Raw genomic sequence first — 16,221 nt, 5'->3', positions numbered from 1 at the left:
TTGCTAAACCAGACTTATTTGGAAATAGCGTGGTGGTGAATTCATTGAAATGCATTTATTTTCTTACTTATGTAACAAATCTTGTGTCGAATTTCGTAAATTAATTTTGCATTTAAACAGAAAATTAATGTAAAGTTTCCACCAAGGGAGGGACAATAGCATAACATTATTGCATATTATTATTACAATTATATATCACAAGGAGATCAATACATCTTTTTTATAATTTTGGAATTCTTTTTGAAGTGTAATCACTGTAAAATTGACTTGGGACATATTTTAAAAGGATTAATTAAGGAGTTATTTTTTAATATTTAGGGGATATTTTTATATTATTTTGAAGGAGGATATTTTTCCAGTCAAATTGATTATATCTTCAATGCGCAGATTTATAATCACATAAAAATATAATTGAGAAACATATTTGTTTTCGGTGGTTTAATTAGACTGGGACAGGAATTTCTTTGGTTGGTGAGGTATGTTTAAAATTTATTTTTCGTAGACTACACGTTTTGGGAAATGCTTTTCGTGAATATTATTTTTTAACCCAATTTATTAAATACTCAATTGAAATCTTTAGTTAGAGAAAATTGCCAATAAGAAAAGTACATTTATAAACAGTAGTTTGCTTAGACTGAAAGAGAAGTTTTTAACTTTTTTAGGAGGATGAGGAATTTTTTTAAATCTTTTTTTGGTGTGGTACTTTTTTCAATCATGATTATTACTTTCTTATTTTATCCAAAAATTATGTGGGTGCCCTAATGACACCCACATTTTTATGACCTAAATCCTTGTTTCTCAGGACAGCAGTTTTAAAAAAGTCACATTTCCAAAAAGTTGAAATTTATGCATTCTGCCTTTATCACGGACCATATTCTTCAATTTAAGTTGTAGAATTCAATTACTTAGTGACAATTTATAAAGAATTGAAAAGTAGTATCTGATTGGAGGCTTACAGTGTGCAAAAAAGGGGCCACTCTAAATAACTTTTGATCTAATGATCGGATCTTCGCTCTATAGGACTCAATCTTAATTGTTCGATGGGATGATCTCAAATATGCTAATTAATTAGTCCACACGATATTTTAAGTTGCGAAGTCAGACCCAAAAACGTACTTTCTCTGACTAAACATGCCTTTTTATCAATAGAGTCGGATTTTAAACCCTTAAAATATAGGAGATAGCCGCTGGGAAATATTGTCCCATAGTTTGGTCAGGAGAACGATCTAAAATTAGGATCCTTTCATGTTAATATTACTTTTTGCGTATTTAGCTATATCTCAAAAACTTTTTAAGCGAATTGAAAACTTTTTGCATACAATTTTAAAATTCGTTTTTCCAAAGATAATTCCACGCAAAAAATAAATTTTAGTAAATATTTATTATTTTAGCAAATATTTATTGTTTTATTAAAGAATAGTCGAAAAATTTTGAATTGTAAGTTCTATAATTTTTTCCCCATTTTAAAGTATGCTATTTTGCATAGCAAAATACAAAATTTGGGCGAAATCGGTTGAATACTTTCTGAGAAATCAAATTTTTAAGAAGTTGAATATTTAAAGTATCATTAACAATGAGGGACCGAACTTTGGACCGCTCTCCTGACCAAACTATGGGTACCATATTTCCCAAACTACGACTACCCAATATATCTTAGGGGTCAGAAATCCGAAGATGATAAAGAAAAATGAAAAACGTACTTTTTTTGAACAAAAAAGTACGTTTTTGTGTCTGATTTCCTAACTTAAAATATTATCTTCACTAATTAATTAGCTTATTAGAGGTCACCCCCTCGAACCATTATGATTGAATTCTAGAAAATGAAGATTCTATCATTGGATCAAAAGTTATTCGGGTGGTCTGTTTTTTATTTTACGCACTGTGTATCCAAAGTTAAAGACTCGTAAAGCCGAAGAACAAGATTTTTCTCAAATACAGTGGAAATAGAGAAATTGAAGCGAAATAAATCAGAATTATTGAATTTGAAAAGTTTTGAGAAACCTCTGCCTCATCAATCTGTTCTCTTGTTTATCAATTGTTAACAATATTAGCTATTATAAGTTGCTCTGTGGAAAAGGCATTAAGCAAATTTAAATTTCAGATTTGCAAATTTCGGGAGGAAATAAAGAATGATTGATGACTCAGTGACTGTTTGAGAATTTGTTTTTTCCCAGGTAACCGAAAAAAGAAATCTCTGGAAAAAAAGAGAGACAGTTTCGCAGTACAAAACTGAGCTCGTATTTAATGTAATTCATATGTATTTAAACATTTTAAAAATGAATTAATATACTGATAAGAAAATTTTTCATATTTCCTAATGTTTCACTGAAGGATAATTTTTTCATTTCAAGTGTTACACTTATCGTATTGTGATAATTTATTTGTATACAAATAATACTTTTTGAACTAGGGACATAGAGTTACAGGAGATATGGAATTAAAAAATATGTAAAATGTAGAAAACTCCTTTCAGTAAGCTTCAGATTTATTCTTGTATATTGAATATTTTTTTTAAAAATTTCTAAAGTGGTTCGAATCTATCGTTGAATTTATATAATTTTGAAAGCGACGACATTCATTACTTGATATGACATTTTCGATCTTAAAGGGGTTCCTTTTTCCGTGCTGAACGTCTTTTCGGGCCTTTTTCCCGAATGTTCTTGTTTTTCAAATTGTAAATTCTTTCTCTAAAAATTACATCTTGAAGAGGCATCATAAGTTATGTGTTCAGTTCGGAGAGAAGAATATTTCTATTATTTATCACTCAAAGTTTCGCTGTGAAGTTTAGCCATCCCAAAATTCTGTCAAACTTTCATTTGGCAAACACTTATTTGTTAAATAAAACAATTTTAAAAAAAAAAACGAAACAAAATTTTTAAATAGCAAAAGTAATTTCTTACTTCCTAATAAAAATTTTGGGGAATACCCATCTAACAGACAGTTATTTAAAGAAAAGAAAATAGCAAAATAGTGAAAAAATTTAAGAAAAACTATATTTTTTAAAAAGACAAAAAAGGGGAAAAAAGAAGAAATAAAAGGAGTGGCTTTAAAAATGCTATTTTATTGTAAAAAAGCACTCCCACAATAGCCAGTTAGGCGACAATGGGGAGTGCAATGAAAGTTAAGACTTGACTATTTGGAAACCAATGGCGTGATGGTGTCTCAGCATTGCAAACCGGCTTTGTATCACAGATAAACTGATACTCATCCATCTGAAGTTGGGCGGACTCCAAGCTACCACTGGGCATCGAACCTTTGACCAACTTAATTACTGCTTGGGTGCTTAACTACCACACCATTGCATTGCATTGCATTGCTTTTAGATGCTAGGAAAGCAATTTGAAATAAACTCTATGTTTTGTAGTTTAATTTATTTAATTCCATAGTAACAATGACTTAAGTTTTGAAACTTTAAAAAAGATAACATGCTTTAAAACAACTACGTCTTAAAAAATTTTTTGAATAAAGAAAATGAACGAAAAATAAATCAAATTTTAATCTAATGTTTAAGATTTCTGGATGACTTTAAGAACTATAAACAAGTACGCAAGTTTCAATCTCGATTATTTTTATCTGGATGTTGTTTGGAATCTTCGTTAAAAAAAACTGCCTCGTTGTCGCAGAAATTTGGTGTGATTATTGACGGCGATGCAATGTTATTTCCTCGAAAAGCAGTATGACACAGCAAAGTTTGATTGTCTTAAAATAAGCAATGCTGAACATCTGTTGGAAGCAAACTAGTGGTTAACCCATCAAGTGGCACCCATTACTTTCAATTACAGAGCGGCTTCCGCAGTTTCTTACTTACAACCATATTTGATGTCGCCCAACGCTTCCATGTAATAAAATGTCTCTCCTGATTTTCTAACAACTTTTGACTCAGCAAGGAAATTCTCGAAGTTCAAGCTTTTGTAGAAGCTTCAGTGTCCCTCTTATAATTACTGATAAAAATCCCAATGCAATTTATTTGTGATTGAAATCAAGTTTTTTTACTACGAATATGTTTTTTATGAACTAAAATTTTTAAAACAATTTTTAAGCTTTTAAAGCAAATGAGCATACTTTATCGAAATTATCCAAATAAGGTTCAATATTTTGCCAGATTCGAAAACAAAGTTAAAATTTCTAAACTTTAATTTATAATATTTGTAAAACACGTTCACATTTTTTTTTTCTGTTTCAATTCAGAAATAACGAAGCAATTCAGAAGTCGAACTCTGACATGAATAACATCACAAAGCAGAAATATGAATTTTAATATATTGGATGTTCGAAATAATAAAATGAGTATAATATAAGTAACTCGGTTTCTAATTAATAAAGGTATTTAAGATGGTTAATTATTTTGGGTAAAGCGAGTTTTGTAATTACGGGCTGAAGACACTTAGTCAGTTGAAATAGGTTTAGAAATGTGGCGAAATGTACGAAAAGTGAAATTAACATTAAGAAGTTCAAACTTTCAACTTTGCTTATGACTCAACTTTTGTGAAGAAAAAAAAGAGCTAGAAGGTTAATAAAAGAGAGATAGACCACTTATAATATGGTTAGATAATGTGAAAAGTTTCTGAGCAGCGTAGGAGTTAATAGATGGAGAGTAGTGACTTCTGATAGATCAACACAGATAAAGGTGTTTGAGATAGTTATGGCTGGCAATCGGCTGTAGTGCTTGTAAAATACGAAGACAAAGACTGTATTTCACAGATTACGATGACAACTCCCACTGAGGGTCAAAAATCCAAACCCGATATGAAAAATATAAAAAAAGTATGTTTATTTAGAGAAAGTACGTTTCTATATCTGATTTTGCAACTCAAAATATTTCCCTAAATTGATTAGCATACTTAATATTAGACTGCATATTCTTACATTAAATCAAAAGTTATTTTATTTTATTTTATAACCAGAGTCTATAATCAGTCGAATTTTTTCATTTCGATGAAGAAGCAAAGAAACTACATAAACTTACATCTGAAACCATTTGTATCGAGCATTTTATTCTATTTTATGACTGGCGTCGAACAGCTGATCAATTTTGAGTTTGCAACTATCGAAGTTCAACTCCATAGTCTTGTAATTTTGAACCCAACTTAAAAGAAGAGGGAACTCCTGGATTAAGCATTGGGTCGAACTAGCCTTCGTGTGGGACTTTTTAATAGTAGAACTAACCCGCATTTGCATCACATGGAAAGGAAAACCACGTAAGCCTCCCTTGGTTAGCCCGACGGCAAGGGGATTCTAACCCATGATCCATCTACCACTCAAGATATTTTACGTCAGCAGTGTTCTTGGCTCAAGCCGGGAACTAAATTCTTACCAACCAGTGACCGCTTAGATCCAAAACCGGGTCACCTCCATGACGCGGCGAAATCAAAAGTTATTAAGGTGTTCCCTTTATTTATTTATTTTTTAATCTTTTACTCTCCATACATTGCATGCAGGTTTTTTAGTGTTTAGCGTTTCCCCATATATGCGTTTATTGAGTGTCAATTAATTAGTTATTTTATTACCATTTTGATTAAAAAGCGTTTCAATTTACTCGAATACACTCATTCCTCGGCTTAATATAGCATTTATCCCTTCTTCGATTTTTATTTTTCTTCCATATCATTAAGCCGAATATAAAACGTTTTATTTCTTATTATCTTTGGAAATGTCTAGATAATAGCAACAAAAGTATCGCATTCTCTTCATAAGGGAAGAATAAACAAAACAACACACTATTATCTTACAATCATTTTACAGAGAGAAAAAGAAAAAAAAAGAAGTAAATCATATTTTATGAAGTTACTTGTGAATAGGAGGGAATGATATTTAAAGAAATAAATATTTCTAAGCCTTTTTTTCACCATTATATCTTTATGTGTTTATTCTCGTGCAATTTTTGTTTAAATTTCATTCGCCGTTGAAGCGTTTCCAATAAGTATTATAAAAAAGAATATCCTCCCTTCTTTTTTTCTTGGATAATCGGCGAAAATTAACTATGCCTATGTGCCGTGGAGCATAGCGCGCATAGTTACGGTTGAAGTTTATGGTTAAGCTTATAATCGTATTTTCATGCGCCGATGAGTCTTAATCTGAAACGGTGTGTACGAATTTGGAAACTTGGAAAGGTAAACACACGCCAGTCGCACTCCGCCATAAACCGCCACGTGTTTAGTAAACAAATATTCTATCCTATTCATTAAAGTTTACCCTTTTCTTGCTCTTGGGTAGATGCCGATTTTACGATAGGTTATAATTTGGAAAGAGAGAAAAAAAAATAGTTTTAAAGAGAGAAAAGTAAAATTAAAACAAAACCAGGATTTGAATAACAACGTATTTACGCAGGACTTGCCGAAAATAAATAAGAGTTCCCTAAATTGTTTGTTATAAAAGCAACCGCAAGAATTTTGTGTGCTTTATTTTAAGGAAATAATTTGGAATAATGGGGTTTTGATTATAAATTCTAAGCGACTGATACCTAAAACAGGATATTATTAATCTAGTGAACCGAATCTAAAAGTATTTTCATTAAGCTTCAAAAAGATCTGTCAATGAAAATATAATTTGAAGTATTTTTTAAATACGCAGCTTTAAACAAATAAATCCTAGCCAAAATACGCATTATGGAATAGCTCATGCGTTTCTCAATTCTGCTTAATATATTTTCTTTTTTTTCCCCCTGTGTTTCATTAAATTGAGTTTTATACCACATTTTCTGAGGTAAACGTAAAAAAAAAGAAGTTCAATTTACACATTCGTCTGTTTAGCCTTTTATTTTTCTTTCATATTTCAAATTATTAATAAACACTTTCTTGGAAGTGAAAAATGGATTTAAAAAAAATATTTCAAATGATTTGGTCCCAGAAAAATACTTTTTAGATTATTAAATAACATAAGATAGTCCGTAAAAAAAGATATTTAAAATATTACATTCATACTGATGTGATATACAACATGATTTTTGATGTGTGTGTACTTACATGTCATTTCTGATATAAGATAGATGTCTGTGATGATTAACATTCGGCAGTTATGTTATCATTGATTTATAATACGTAGTTCTGCGATTAATCATGTACAGTGCGTTAAAAGGCAAACTTTTGAGAAATAAAAATTTAAAAATGCGACTTCTTCGAGTTTTAAACTATTTGGAAAAATGTTTTCTACATTGCGGCTACTATTTTAAGAGTCGAGACTCCCAATCCAGAACACATCAGAATACATGTGCAATCAGATTGATCTATTTCATCGGTGGTAATGTTTCAGTCTGTACACCAACGGTTACGATCGAGTTAAGTCTTGAAATATCAATGCTATTAAAAAAATAAGAAGAATATTCTAAGGATTTTAGTGATGCACAACTTATTTTTTTTAGTTCAATTTTAAATTAGTCAAACAAAAATAGTTTACATAACGTATAATCTGAATTGAATAAAAGATTTCAACTTAATGTATAGTAATTTAAATGAGACATTGAATTTCGGAATTACATCTCACTACTTTTGATAAGTATAAATGCTAGATTTTAATTATTATTTTCTTTCAATTAAAGAATGTCGGCCATCTTTTAATAGATTGGAGACATTGCCATTGCCATCGGCAAGAAGCAAATTCAGTCCCATTTTTTTATAATTGGCAATACTATAACCTACGTCACAGGTCGTGTTATTCCTACTAAATTTAATCAGCAAACGGCATTTTTTGAGAACCTGACTTTTAGCAACAAATAAACATTAAACAAAGTGTGTTGTTATAAGTCGTTACTCGCCAGGTTGGAATTGTATTGGTCCAGTTATCTTTTAAATAATTTATTTTGCTGTTTTCTCTGAGTTTATGTATTTTGTAAACATATTTAAAACATAGTTTATTAATTAAACTGAAGAAAAAACAAACAAAAAAAAAGTAAAAATATATAAGGCATTTGCCTTTTTCATCTTAAAACTTTTTCAGGCAAGAAAAGGTAGAAAAGACTACATATTGGTTTGTTGTGATTTCTAGTTAGCCTAGAAATTTTAATTTTATTAATTTATTACTTAATTCCCAATAAATATACTTCGTCAACAAGACATATTTAAAATACCAGTTTTGATTGTTCATAAAAAGAAAAGTAAATATTCAGGGATATTATGTGTCTTGCTTTCTTGTTAGACGATTTTGCTGCTTTCTTGTTGAACAGGAATATCTGACAGAGAGTTTAAAAGAGTATTTTGACTGTAATAAATAAGAACAATCACCCCCTCTGCCTAAACAGGCATACGTCTACAACAACAACAACACAACTGTAATAAATCAACAGGAAAATATTGTATGATTTTTTTCCAAAATTAAGTATAATAAAAAAAAAGATGGTCTCGCAGGAAAAAAAGTTAGATAATTGTCGTTAAAATTTTATATTAAAATATTTCTGAAAAATCATTGCTTAAAAAATTAGATAACTTAGCCAAGCATTGTTTTCCATTTTTTAGATTTTCGAAATAATTTTTGTAAAATAACTCAATTAATTCTCTCGTATTTTGTAAAGATATATTTTAGTTACATAGTGAAACGATAATAATAAAAAAAAATAATAAAAGAAGAAGAAGGAGAAAAAAGACATCGAGACAAAGAGTTGCAGATATTCAACGATATACACTGTTACAAACTTATCGTTTACAAAATTATCTGTTTACAAATTGTCACTGTAACAAATTGTTAAATAACAATTTATTTAATTGTTATTTTATCATATTCAAACAAAACAGGCAAACAACTATAAACAATGTAGTAATTAAACAGCTAGCGGTGAGAAATACCTTTTATTCATGATTTTATAACCATAGAAGTTGTAAACGGTTTCAAAACCGTATAGGAAAAAAATGTTTTTTAACGTAATCTTTACGGTTGATTGGAAGGACAGACTGCTGCCGGTTATTTTACTTATATTTTAGTATGAAAATTCTGACAGTGTGGTGGGATGTCGTTTGTTCAACGCAATAACAGGACAGCAATATAATAAAAAACAAACAATTTAATGGATCCTCTTGAGATTCAATTCAGTAACCATTTGTAACGTAAACTTTTAAAAGTTTTGACATTATTTATCAAAATTAAATAAAGAGCTTTTACATGAAAAATTTAATATTGACATTTTTTTCACACTAACGAAAAAGTATACAGTTCGCGGAAAAAACCGCTAAGACCCATCGAACCGCAAAAAACCCATCGAACCGTTTGGATTATGTCCTAGAACATGAAGATCCGATTCTTAGATTAAAAGTTATTTAAGGTGGTCCTTTTATTTATTTATATTTTATTTTTACGTACTGTAAATCTGTAATATCTGTATTGAAACGACATTAAGCTTAAAATAAAGAGTTTGGTAGAAAAACTTGGATGGGAAAAAAAATTTGCCACTACTGCTGTGCCCCTGTGTAAAATATTATCCTTTAAAGTTCTCGTTCAATTACTTATAAAGTATTAAAACCACCAACGATTCATAGCGTAACAGTTAATCAATTTGCTTCCTATCTGCGAAATCTAGGCTCAAATTCCAGCTCAGATGTTTAATTTCCATTTATTTTACAATCAAAATCAACGATATATTTAAAGAAATTATAATTTCATTTTTTTGAAATTTAATTAAATGATTTTTTTTTTTAATTTTCAGTAAACATTTTAGGCTTTTTACTACATTTATTTTGGAAAATTAAAGAAAATTACATTAAAAATGTCGTTAAAAAATTATGTATAAATAACAAAATTTGTATTTTCAATGACGTAATATTTTTTGTCTGTAACAAATAGTTCTTTTCAATTTTTCGCTTCTTTCTATCTGTTTTAACAAGAACTATACTGTAATTTAGTTTGTTTTCACAATTAAATTTAATAAAAACTTAAAATATTAGTTGCAAAATAGAAGAAATTTAGATAAACATATTAAAAACATTTAATTACTAAATTACAAATAAATTCTTTTAAATAATTCATATATATTTTAATTTTAAAATAAAAATAATTAAACACCTACCAATATTTAAATTTACCTTTCGTAAAAAAATAAGTTAAATTAAAAAATAATAAGTAGTTGCTAATCCTGTTAGATCAGAAAACTGGAAATAATAACCAACTGTCTTAGCTGGAATTTCCCAAGGAAGCAAAAAAGTTTCATTATTATTTTATAAGTAAATAAACTAAAACATTTAAAGGGCATATTTTTCTCCGGATTAAAACCTTCAGCTCAAAATCTAGTTTTTGCCAAACTATTTTGCATACTTTACGATAACTAATCTTTTTTCAAATCATTTTAAGATTTTTTCCATATTGATTTTATTTTTCAGCAATTATTTTATGTTTTAAACATCTTAAATATGCTATTCGATTTTATTGTCAAATTAATTGATACTCTACCTGATTATTATATATCTTAGATATAATTTTTTGATAAGTTGCTAGACATTTTTATTCGGGTGTTGGGCACTATAATTTTAAACATTTGTAAGCTTAAATATTATTGTAGTAAGTAAAACTTTAAAATAGAAACAGTTTAATATTTTTCTTCAATCTGAGACTCTTCAGTTGTGGTAGCTAAGAGAGAGCGCTTCCCCCCAATGAGGGGATTCAGTTTTGTATCCCATAATCGACTAGTCGTAAGAATGCTGCTTTCAGCTCACACCGGTCACAATGAAGACATAGTTATTTTACAAAATTTTTTGTTAAAATATCAAAGTTTGTTTATTTTAAACTTATAGTAGTTATCGGTATAAAATAAAAGGCACCTATTTTTAAATAACAGTATTTTTCTGCGACATAAACGGTTTAACACTGATACACCAGCTGACAGTCCTTTTCTGCAAATTTAACAGATTTTTTTACAATGTATATGAGTTTAGATGTCACATTAGTATATTTTTATAAATAGAATAAATGACAGGGATCGAAAAAAAAGATAATGTAATTAGATAAATGTTAAGTCACACTAAAGAGATAAGTAAATTTTTAAGAGTAGCAACATTAAATTATCAGTTTAAGTTAGAAAGTTTAAAAATAAATAATTTTCAAATATTTGAAAAAGACTGTGTAGCAGCATGGTTGCACCGAAACGCGTATAGGTTTCAAATTTTTTTTTCACTATTTGTGATTTTTACACCTTATTTTTAATGAAATTCCCTTTTTACCACAAAAGATTACTCTCGTGGTTTTATTATTACATTTATAACAATTTATTGTAATTCAATTTCAAATTCGTTAAAGAGTATAATCAATAATCCTTTAAATATTAATCTGCAGGAGTGATGCTCATTAATTCGTTCAAAATAGTATGCGTCTTTATTTCATCGTTGGATGCTGGCATCGAGCCGCTACTGTTAGAACACATTGTTGCTCCTTTGTTTTTCAACGCCTACATTGTTCTATCAGTGCTGCCTAAGGAAGTGAGGCATCGACAGCCCAATGAGTGTGGGGCCCAACTCTTTCATTCAACCCAATAGAGGATATCCTCACTTAACATTTAATCCTCTTTACTCGTTCACTTTCAATTCGCAATAACTTACTGTTCGCCGCTCAAGAGTAAAAACAAAAAATCACGGCTTCAAATTTCATTAGATTCTTTTTTCTGATGTTGTGCTCAATAAAAAGAAATGATATGTCGTTCTATAAAATAATATAAAATTGTAACTATGCAAGATTTAGCAAGATCCAAAATCCATTTTGCATATAGCAAAATTATCAAACATGGTGTTTCGTAATGATTGCTCTTAACACATAATTTTCGAATTCTTGTCAAAAATAAAATTCAATTAGCAAACATATTTGGGGTCTCTTATATTTAAGCAAAGAGAAAACAAGCACGGCATCGAAATCTAACGAATCATTACTAAGAAAGTTAGAACTGTCGAAAATCGAAACATATTCAGTTCGAAAATTGTTATTTGAAACATTCTCAGCTTTATCACACAATCAAATTGTTCACCCTTCTTTCTCACAACTGATTCGACAAATTTTTAATGGAGTTTTCTTTCATTTAAATATTAATCTGGGACACCCAATTTATATACTTATACAAGGTTAAAATAACCCAATGTTTTACAAAGATTTTAAATGTATACATTAAAGGCGGTCATTACGAATCATCCTGTTTATGAAAGTATATTAGTCAGTTTCTCTTTCTCCAACAAGTCAATCCGTAGTCAAGTATATTCATATTTTGTAGCTTAACTTTAACATTAATACGTTTAATCTTATCTATGTATTAATAATGACCATTTCTCTATCTGACTTTTAATATTTTGTTTTAAATCTCTATAAGTAATGGATCTTTTAATTCTAACTCATTAAAATATTGATACACTATCTCTTCTACCACTTGAAAAATATAATTCCTTGTAGAATTCTTGTCAAAACTGTACAAATTGCCGTAATACCAGTACTACCTAGCGTAATCTGCGTTTGGCGATTTTCTACTGTATCCCGAAACGAATAAGTACTAAGTTTCTTTTCTCTATGAACTTTGCTTTTTAGTACGCATGTTAGCTTTTTATTTCAATTAATACAGATTACCAACATTTATTAAACATCGTAGATGTCAATAATTGTATGACTCTTTTTTGCTGTTCCTTTAAATGAAAAAGTACCTTTACTCCATAAATTTTTCTTTTTAGTACACAGCTTATTTTTTTATTTAATTAAGCCTCTATAACTTATATTGAAGTATCGTTACGTCAATAATAGTATGGCGACTTGGTACGTTTCTCCTAAAACGAATTAGTACAACTAATTCGTTTTAATACTTCTGCATTAATTTAGCCATTCATTGCATAACTAGATTTTTTTCAAATTTTAATTACCTTTGATTTTAAATTAATTATTTTTATGAAAACACATTTTAATGGAATTACTACAAACAAAATAAACATTTGGTTTCATACATAACTTAAATAAACGAATTTGGTGGGGTAGCCATGCTACCACGCTAACGTCGTTCATTGAATTTATCTGACATAGTGAAAAAAATATCTTAATATATACGCGCAATAAACCTTTTTTTCTCATCAAATAGAGCTACAAGTTAGCAAATATTAACGATGTTATCTTTTAAAAATTTAATAAAATAGAATCATCTATAGTTAAATTTGAAACAATTTATAACCCGCAACCAATCAAAAAATTCTATTTCGTTATACTCATCCCATTTGAACGATTCGTAGTCGAACGTTCTAATGAGGACAGTGACTTTCCCCATATTTCGAGCTATCAGTATATCGAATTTCATCGCTTTTGGTTGGATGGTTTAGGAAACATAAAGAACAGAAGAAGAAAAAAAAAATGATTTGAAAAAGGCATAATATACTTACAAATTACTGAAAATTTACATTATTAATGATAATTTATTTCATATTGTAAGTAATATTAAGTATCATCAAAAAATTATCACTATAATCAGTGCTAAATAACGCAATGAAAAGTATACATAATGCTTAGAAGAAGATGACATTTATTTATTTATTTATTTATTTTTATCTTACAACTAATATTGAAAGAAAAGAATATGACATAAGAAGTAATTAGCAGGAATCTAATCTAATTTTAGAAACAATCATGAGTAATAAAAGCTGCAGTATCTGCGCTTCATATTTGAAAAAAAAAACTCTTCTGCACTTTTTTAATTGAAAGAATTAAAAAAAATATGTATTCATTCTGGTATGCAAACAACACAACCAAAATTACTAATGATTAGTTAAAATTAAAAATAATGCAAACGCAACCGAAAGTTAATGGGCAAACACTATATGACGACTAAGTGTCAGAGTAATATCGCTTTAATTTATCTCGCCACCGTTGTTCTGGTTGTTTAACTTTAGGTTACATTTAATTTTACAACGCAAAAATCATTAAATTTGCAATCTTAAAATATTTAAGTTGCGTAGAAAAATTAGAAGGAAATACGACAGAATCAAAATAACAACATTTTATAATTAACGTTTCAGAATTATTAACTGTTGAAATTTGCAGCATATAATAACGTGCAGGCCGCTCTGTAGGCCACAGAAATACAACTACAGAATTGAAATTTGGTGTGCTGAAAGTGACATTTTGTTTATGATCTAAACACCAGTTTTTTTTTTCTGAAATGCCACTTTGTTAAAAAATTATTTCAATTTTAAGTGATTATGTTCGCGATTTGTTTAACTTTTTTCGCTTTGAACAACAACTACTAATTCATCGTTGCAGAAGTCTCTGTGTCTCTTTCTCGAAATTTTTACTTTATACACGAGCTTGACTTAAAGTCAGACGTAATAATAAAAATTAATAAAAAATTGAAAAAGCATAACTACGTATAGTAATCTATATTATATAAAACGCTAATACGTACGTATAGCGTACAATAAAACCGATGATATTTCTTTTCTCGCGTTGGCAACAGTTTTCATTTTTAATTGATTGGCTTCGGCGAGCAAGAGCACGTAGTGAGCATCATATGGCTAATCTATATTATATAAAACGCTAATACGTTTTAATTGATAGGCTTCGGCGCGCAAGAGCACGTAGTGAGCATCATATTTCTAATCGAGTGAATTCTCCCCGAATTATCAAAAAAATTCTCACAAAATTATCTTCATCGAAGCCGATGCTTTACATCAGGCGTTCAGTACTATATCATATTGTTTTACAATACATGGTTTTAACCCTCTGGTGGGAAAGACTTTAAAACAAAACTTNAAAAATCATTAAATTTACAATCTTAAAATATTTAAGTTGCGTAGAAAAATTGGAAGGAAATACGACAGAATCAAAACAACAACATTTTATAATTAACGTTTCAGAATTATTAACTGTTGAAATTTGCAGCATATAATAACGTGCAGGCCGCTCTGTAGGCCACAGAAATACAACTACAGAATTGAAATTTGGTGTGCTGAAAGTGACATTTTATTTATGATCCAAACACCAGTTTTTTTTTCTGAAATGCCACTTTCTTAAAAAATTATTTCAATTTTAAGTGCTTATGTTTGCGATTTGTTTAACTTCTTTCGCTTTGAACAACAACTACTTATTCATTGTTGCAGAAGTCTCTGTGTCTCTTTCTCGAAATTTTTACTTTATACACAAGCTTGACTTGAAGTAAGACGTAATAATAAAAAATAATAAAAAATTGAAAAAGCATAACTACGTATAGTAATAATAATAAAAAAAAGTCTGATGCTGCCAGATTTCAATCTTAATATAAATCTTTCTATTTCATATAAATCTTGACATTTGTTAAGATTTATATTACTTATTTTTGCATATATTTACATATAAATTTTAACGTTTGTTAAGATTTGTATTAATTTTTTAACAACTGTTTATAATCATAAAAGGCCAAGAGAGATGAAAACTATTTTCAATTTGAAAATTTTACATGATATAAGGCTATTGCTATATAGTATTAATAAGTAAAATTATTTCTAGCTTATTACTTCTTATTTTGTCAAACGTTTTGCATTCCTTAGTTAGTTTTTTTTTCAAGTATAGTTATTTATTATTCAATTCTAGTTATCATTTCATTTCATTTTGATTAACGTTTTAATGAAATGAGCTTACTGATACTCATAATAATTATCTATTTCATCAACAAAAATGATATTTTTTATCGACTTATAAGGGGGGGGGGACAATGATGAAGAAGATGCAACTATGGATGTTGATGAGCGGATTGAACAAATGGAGTTTCCTAATTCTTAAAAATACTTTATAATTTTAATGTAAATATTGTTTATGGTAGATTGAAACATTAGTCCAAAGAATATTCAATAATTATTTTACAATCTTGTTTACTCTACAACAAGCTAAATATATTTATTGAGGTATGAAAATGTGTAACAGTAAAGTAAAAATAAATTCAATTAACGAATAAGTCAGCTTTTTCTATCTTTTTTTTTCTTGTTTTTTTTTTAGCATTTTTTTATAGTTTTTACATATCCAAATGATGAATAAGTCATTTATTTATCTCTTGTTTGCAAAAATTTTTACATTTTTTTCAAGTATAAAATTTCTTATTGTAAAAAAATAAATAATAACGTTTGTATACACCTTTGTTTTGTCAGAATAATATTTTCTCCAACAAACGATTTCCATTTTAAGTTATTTGAATGAGGAACTTTTCTAAAATAGCCTCCGGTTGTGACGTTTTCTTCCCGACCAATCAAAAATCGTTTCTCTCTCGTCATCTCTTTTCTAATCTCTAACGTACACATACTCCAAGAGTTTCATTTTTTGAACCAG

This window comes from Parasteatoda tepidariorum, chromosome 1, assembly GCF_043381705.1.
Source record: "Parasteatoda tepidariorum isolate YZ-2023 chromosome 1, CAS_Ptep_4.0, whole genome shotgun sequence".
In the NCBI taxonomy this organism is placed as follows: domain Eukaryota; kingdom Metazoa; phylum Arthropoda; class Arachnida; order Araneae; family Theridiidae; genus Parasteatoda; species Parasteatoda tepidariorum.
The sequence above is the reverse complement of the archived record's forward strand: the minus strand, read 5'-3'. Positions refer to the sequence as shown.